General features: G+C 39.5%; 1 long non-coding RNA gene across 1 annotated transcript; it reads left to right on the top strand.

The window, feature by feature from the left end:
• Nucleotides 1–912: 912 nt before the first annotated feature.
• On the top strand, nucleotides 913–6,588 carry LOC135297943 (uncharacterized). Its single transcript, XR_010359884.1, has 3 exons — nucleotides 913–1,023; nucleotides 2,354–2,440; nucleotides 3,795–6,588. It is a non-coding gene; the product is annotated as an uncharacterized LOC135297943 (long non-coding RNA).
• Nucleotides 6,589–7,489: the final 901 nt, after the last annotated feature.

The following is a 7,489-nucleotide window of genomic DNA, read 5'->3' as shown; positions in this document are numbered from 1 at the left end:
TGCTTTACTCTGTAGATTGGGTAAAACCAACCTACATAGGAATACAGGAATGTAGAAATACATAGGAATACAGGAATTCCTATATAGGAATGTCTACAGGAGACAGATATATTTTCCTTCCCAGAAATCACTTATCTGTGAAAATAATATAGTCAGTGTAAGGGGTTTTTTATCATTATTATCACTCTTATTATTATCAAAGAACCCCAATTAACATGTATGAAGAACAATCATCGAAAGTGAGCACAGAGGCAAGACTTACGACTTCTGGGCCAGAAACTTGTAGCATGAAAGGTCACAAGAAAGGTCAATTCAAGGCTTATACAAAGGAAAAAGAAGGGGAAAAAACCAATTTTTTTAAAAGTCACCAGTATTTCATGGAAACATCATAGAGAGAATAAAATTTATTTACTTTTTGTTGATTTCTTCTGGTTGAGGTCTTAATTCCTATGGATTATTTGAGTAATTTAAGCCTTCTAGTATCTCATTGCTTCACAGGAATAAATTAAAACCTTTTGCTGTCTAAAGGGAGATGGGGTTGTCTGTGGGTATTTTGATTCTGTGCTTCCTATTTGCTGGTGTGTTCCATGTGATAATAACCTCCATACCTGTACACATCTTCTGACCATATTCCCATTTCCATCCAGAGCAGGGGATCTCTACCCATTTCAGTAATTGCAGCCTGTGTTGGTTTTACATGGCCTGCCTCATGGCAATGGCAGGGCCACAGAGGTGGCTTCTGTGAGAAGCTTCCACCATGTCTGGCAGAGACAATCCCTCAGATGGCTCTGAGGATGGACATGCTGCTGGCCAAAGCTGGGCCAGTTGGAGAGGTTGGTAATGCCTCTGTGATGACATAGTTAAGAAGAAAATCAGAACAAAGTTGGTGGTGCAGTTTTAATTCCTGACAGAGTAGGACTGAGAACACGTGAGCAGAACAGCTCTGGAGACACCAAGGTCAATGCAGCAGGAGAGGGAGGAGATGGTCCAAACTCCAGAGCCAAGATTCCTCTGCAGGCCGTGGTGAGACCGTGGTGAAGCAGCTGTGCCCCTGCCGCCCAAGGGGATCCATAGGGAATGCAGAGATCCACCCTCAGCCCATGGGGGAGGTGCCCATGCTGGAGAGGATGCCTGGAGGAGGCTGTGATCCAGTGGAAGACCCAGTAGAGGGAGAGGGCCCTTGGTTCCAGGCTGGAGCAGCCTGGACTTGGAGGACTGACCCTGTGGAAGAGTGACCCACTGCAGCAGTTTTGGGAGGGCTGTGTGCCCATGGGAGGGACTGACATTGCAGCAATTTTTGGAGGACTGCTGCTCATGACATGGTGCCACATCAGAGAAGTTTGCAGAGAGCTGTCTCTCGTGGGAGGGACCCTGTGGTGTAGAAGGGGAATGCTCTCTCCCTGTGCTGTGAGAGAAAGTATGTGTGATAAATGATAAACTAACCAAAACCTCTACTCCCTGACTTCCAGTGCTGTTGCTGGGAAGGAGGGAGGAGGTAGCAAGAGGAAAGGTGTTTTTAAGGGCTTATTTTACTTCTCAGTGCCCTGCTTTGATTTTCTTAGTAATGAATTCACTTAAAATGGCTAAGTTGAGGCTCTTTTGCTCTTGATGGTAATTGGTAAGTGTTTTCTCTCAGTCCTTATCTAAAATCATAAATCCTTTTTTTATATTTTCTTCCCTCTATCTAGTTGTGGAGGTGAGTGAGTGAGACGCTTTTGTGGGTGCCTGGCATCTGGTCAGCATCAAACCACAACTCAGTGCTACTCAGTGAAGGTGTCTGTTGCATGCCTCAGTTCTTTGGTGTACTGTCTCCCAGGAAATGAGGGATGGAGAGCTGATGGAGAAGGAAATGCATTAAAAACTGTGCATTAGCTGGTCATAATCTTGGGGATGGAGAGTGGTGACTGCTTTAAATGGAAATTCAAAGATTCTTGGAACTGGTATTTCATGATTTATCCATAAGTGTGGTTTGAGGACCAAAATTTTTGTTGATTACTTGCAAGGCATACCCATGGAGACCAAAGTAATTTTAACAGTAAGTTCAGTGGGTCCAGAATCAGCTCTTAAGTGAATAAATAATTTTACTTTCAACACTGAAAATACTCTAATGTCAAAGACTCGTATTCCTATATGCCATTAATATTCATTAAGAACTGAAAGAAACACGTATTATGTTCCACTGGGATATGGCTTCTACTTTTTTTGTTCATACTGAAGTTTCTTCTAATATATTCTGAAAAGTCTTTGGTAACCTTTACGCTCTTTAGTTGTGTACAAGCTTTTACACTTCTCCCTCCACAGAAATCATTGTCTGCTTCTGAATGTATTTCTGTTGTTTTCTGTCACATTGCAGACCTCCTTTGTAGCTTGTTGAGACTGACTGAATCTTCTGTTCATCTTGAATGAAAGCTGGTACAGAAAATTGGACACATTCACCAGGGTAATTGCATCTATTTGCAGTTCAGCTTTCAGTGGTTTTGTTGCAGTGAGAGAATTGAGATGTAGTGACACTGTTAGGCTTTTTGACACAAAGCTGAGTGAGACTCAAGTATGATGCCTTCAATTAATTTCACATTCTGTGGAAAAGAGAACACCTGCAGAAAATATACTTGCTTTCCCATCTAGTATCATCTAGACTCATTGTCTTTTGATTCTATTTTCTGTGTTAGAATTGCCTGTGATTATGGTGTACTTATATTTGCTTTGAGTAGTTGTAAATGAGCCCCATGTGGGAATATTATTATATACGGAGAAATATATTGAAATACCATCTTGACAAATATCATTAAGATACTCAGTAAATGTGGTGCTCAAGATAATTTATAGATTGTTAAAGTGTTTTTATTACAGGGCAATACCGAAAAATTATGGGCTAAATTTCTGATTTTCTGGATTTTTATTTAATTATTCTTTCCAAAGTCTCTTGACTAATCTTAATTTCTCAAATGACTCTGTAACAAACAGATGAGTGCACAAATCATTAAGAAACCCCCTTTTCATTCTCTATGCTCATGGAGTGAAAAAAAGGGACACTACCATATTTCTGTGAAGATTTAAAGAAAAAAGGTATTTATGATATTTACACTATCAGAAATAGATATGCTTTTAAAATTACTCTGATAGTGGCAGGTCATGTTTTGTAGGTGGAAAACCAGTTATTGAAAAATTTAAATCTTCAAATATAAAGCAGTGGTGAAATCTTAAGTAACGATCACATTTTATACAATATTTTCTCTAGTCAATTACTTGAGTTTTCAAGCAAATGGATAGCATGAAATTTCAGGAACAAATAAAAATGTATGATTTTTGACACAGAGCTCCAGCTCAGGTTTTGACTTGTATCTTTTAAATTATTACTTTGCAAAGTCATATAAAGGACTTAATGAAGATCTCAGAGTACCAGTGGCACTCTAAAATTCTAAAATATCAGAAGGAGAAAAATATCAACCTACTCACAGCAAGGTATTTATTGGGGCAATAGGAGAAATTTACATTAAACTGGAAGTCAATCAAGATGTTGACATTAATACAGTATAGGCTTTTTAGTATTGAATAAAGCAATGTTCAGTGACAAATGGCTCTTTAATCCACAAGCTGTTCAGAACTAGTGATAACACAGAAAGCAATTGCAAGCTCTGGCTACCAAACCTCAGTCTTAGTCTCCTCCTGGCCCAATCAGTCTTTACTGTGAATTACATGATAAGAGAACTTTGTCAGGGGATAATGAAAGCTCACAGCTCATTGACTGCAGCACATTTGCAAGAGATGAGAGATGTGTCTTATTCTTCCTCAAGCTGCAGAGAAGGCTCCTCAGTGTGTTAAGAAGCAGCTGTATTACACAAAAGACACATCCAAAAGCATCCAAATACAGGAACAGGCCCAGGCTGTGGATCCCTAACACAGGAATAAGACCACTCTAAGGGAGAGGAGAACTTCAGACATGCCACTGTCTTTGTAAGTGTCTAGGTATTAGGAGGATTGCTGAGACTTGCCTAATTTTTGACTCATTGAATAAAGAGCCAAAATGACTAAGTACGAAGCTTAAGGATTTAATTCCCAGTCAGATGCTTAAAACTGAGGTATGACAGCACAGAAATTCCTTGTGAATTGAGACCTGAGACTTTTCTTGCATCATTCACAAAATTCCTAAGAACTGCTTATACTTATAAATTTCTATAGGAAATAAGAATATTAATGTGTAATGTTACAACTTAAGAACATAATTTTTTGTCAAAGAAAATACACATGAAAATATATTTGGCACATTTATAAATTTTGCATCCTATAATGCTTTATATATCTGGGATAATTTTGTAAGACAACTTGCCATTATATTGCTGAGGGAAAAAAAACTTTCAAAACATGAAACGTGCCACATATAATAAGATTTAGCAGTGATTAGGATAGGCCTGATGGCTGATGCCTAAAAGGAATATGAATCTCCTTCCCTCCAAAAGGATGGGTTTGGAGCTCAGTATGAGCTCCACTGACATTTCGTGGAGAAAATGGGAGGTAAATGAAGAGATTCCAGTGAGCAATTATGGAACATGGTTATTTTATAGACATTAGGGATCTTTTGGGATTTAGGGTTATTTTTTGGTACACATTTCTGTTTAAAGAGGGTGGTGTGCTGAATGGGTGGTGAAAGATTGATAGTTAAAAATGTACTATCACAAATGAAGGACTGAGTATGCTAGTTGTGTTTAAATGTTCCAGGCCACTCTGTCTTAGCAGCTTGCAACCCCAGCATCCTAAAACTATATCCTTAAGAAAGGAAAAAGTAAATGGCCCCCTCCCCACCTGCCCAGGGAGGCAGGAAACCCATTCTGGCTCTGCCCAGGGCCCCCTGTTCCAGATGTTACTGGTCATGCCAGTGCCCAGCTGTGTTCCCTCACCTCATGACTGGATTTTCTGGATCTCACCGGACTTTCTATAAAATTACATCTGTGTATAAGAGGTGGTAGTACTCACTGCCTTTTGGAGATTTCAGCAGAGAACGAAGAATTATTTATTTATTAAGCAAACACAGAAAAATTTGAAACTTCTGGTTGCGACAAAACAGTTATGTGGCTTGTGCACTTTTTTTAACAACATATAAACTTTTGTTGATATGTCTTCTGATTACTGAAATGTAGTTTCCTGCTCTGTTATGTGATATCTTTATCACAGGTCATTAGTTAAATCAAAAAGAACTTAATCAGGAAGGAAGCAACACCAAGTTGTTCTAGCAGGAGAATGTCCATGAATCTCATTTTTTGTCTCCTGGGAATGACTGCAGTCATCTTAAGTAATGAAATTTTTAAGTTAAAGTAGTGCCAGTGCAAGTCAAAAAAGTAGGACATGAAATTTTTGAAGCTATTCAGCTGTTGTTATGGGGAGCTTGACAATGTGATTTACAGGAAATTTCAACATAAATTCAAATTAGATTAGCTCTGTAGAAGATATCTGTATTATAGTGTGAAAATGTACAGTGTAATTCTTTGTGTATGTCAGTGTTGTATGACTGAAGCACGGAGCTTGGCACACTGTTCATAAGGGTGTGGGGCTGTGTTTGAAGAGAGTTATGGGATCCCTAACAAAAACTCAGTTCCTCCACATACTGCTTTAGGAGACCTGGGTTTAAAAGGATGTGCTTCCATGGAAGATATATGGATTATTTTGAGATTTGCATTGAAGAGGCTCCTTAGGGACTGCTTATAGATGGGAAACCTCTGTGCTATTACCTGGCAGGGAAGAGCTTGTATAACATTTGGGGGTGCTTTTGTTAAGGTGGACATTGACACCACTGCTTCTTGGTTTGTTTTGTAGTTTGTATTCTTTTGTTCCTGAAGAGAACCTGTTTATCTGGTGGTTTTTGCCATATTTCTAAAATCACTTTATCAAGCTCCATCCTGTTCTGTTAATTTGGTATTTTCCTGTTACTGCAGGATGCCTAGCAAAGCCAAATGTATGGGTTGGTTTGTTGTGCTTTCTATCAGAGCCATCTGGGGACTTGCTGAAAAGGGAGCTGTTGTGTTAGAGGAGTTATTGCCTGTATTCGTGTTCTTGTGTGTGTATGTATGCCTCTCCAAGTGTCAGAGCATTGTTTCATTTCCACTGGAGATATTACCTGCTTTGATTGCTAAGAAAACACCTATTTATCTTGTATAGCAGCAATTTTGTCTCAAAGATGCATGCAACACTTCTTCAAAAAGAATGTCCTTCAATTAAAAAAAAAAGTGGAAATACTTAGATTTTTTTTTCAAGATGTTCACAATGCAGTTTCTATTAATTCTGAGTTGTCCAAACTACTCAACATACAGCTGTTGCAAATTAACTTCCTTGTTAAGACGAAATGATATGTGAAGCATTGAAGTAAATTGTAAATGGATCAGATTAGGATCTTTTGCTGTCAAGAAAAATAAAATATCAGAAATTACATGAGAGCCTGCTTTTCTGTTGCTGTTTTGAGAAGGATACAAAGAATCATAGTCGTATCTGAGTTCTTAATGTACTTTGCATATTCAACTTGTTTTCTCTGCTTTTCACTACTATTGATAAACATGATTAGGATTTTAGGGGTTTTGTGAACAACCAAAAGTTGCTTTGTTGAGAACATGGTCTTTAACCACTAGAATGGCTAGCACTAAAAAGGAGAAATAGTTTCTCATTTTTTTATTATTCTTTGCACAGTGGAGGCTAAACACTTGTATTGATTTGCTTTTGTTTAGTTACACATTTCTCTTCAGATGCATTCCTTGGCTGTTCTCTGGTCTGAATGATATGTTTTAAAAATGCTGTCAATGAACTGCTCTGGGAAATTCTTCCTAATTTATTAAGAGCATCATAATGCAGCAGTATACAAATCTTACTTTTATTGTGAAGGCAAAGGTGTCCTGAAGAGGCTGTGGAGTCCTTCCTCCTTGGAGGCAGTCAAAAGCTGTGTGGATGTGGTCCTCAGCTATTGAAGGTGGCTTCCAGCCGGGCTGTGCCCAGTGGGCTGCCTTGGCCAGGAGAGCTCAGTGAGGCTCAGCACAGCGAATTCCCAAGCAGCTCCCAGCCGCAGGCAACCTAACCAAGCTTAAGTGATATCAGCTCTTAGTGATTATCAGCTCTTTGTGATTTCAGCTCTTTAGCTTGCTGGTGCCACAGCAAACACCCGGTAGAGAGAGGAGAAGCGCTGTGTGAGGTTCCGAAGAAATCTTTATTGCTCTACAAAGGTTCTCAGTGACAGCTCTTCTGCCAAACCAGGCAGAAGTAGGGGTTTATATACCTTACAGGGGTTTTAGAAATTGTCCAATAATAAGGTCCAAGGAAAAGTGACCTATAGACTTACAGAGAGATAAGCAGGGTCTGAAAGGCAGAAGAGAGGGGCTGCTAGGGTCCAGTCATCATGCCTTGGCATTTCCTAGCTCAGGCTTCTGACTGCCAAGGAGCCATTGCAGGCCCTGGGCCTGCTACACTCAAAAACTGGTTTGGTGTGGCCCTGCTTGAGCAGGGAGCTTGGACC

This window comes from Passer domesticus, chromosome 3 (genome assembly GCF_036417665.1).
Source record: "Passer domesticus isolate bPasDom1 chromosome 3, bPasDom1.hap1, whole genome shotgun sequence".
Lineage (NCBI taxonomy): Eukaryota > Metazoa > Chordata > Aves > Passeriformes > Passeridae > Passer > Passer domesticus.
Note: the sequence above shows the minus strand (reverse complement) of the source record. Positions and strands in the feature narration are given on the sequence as shown.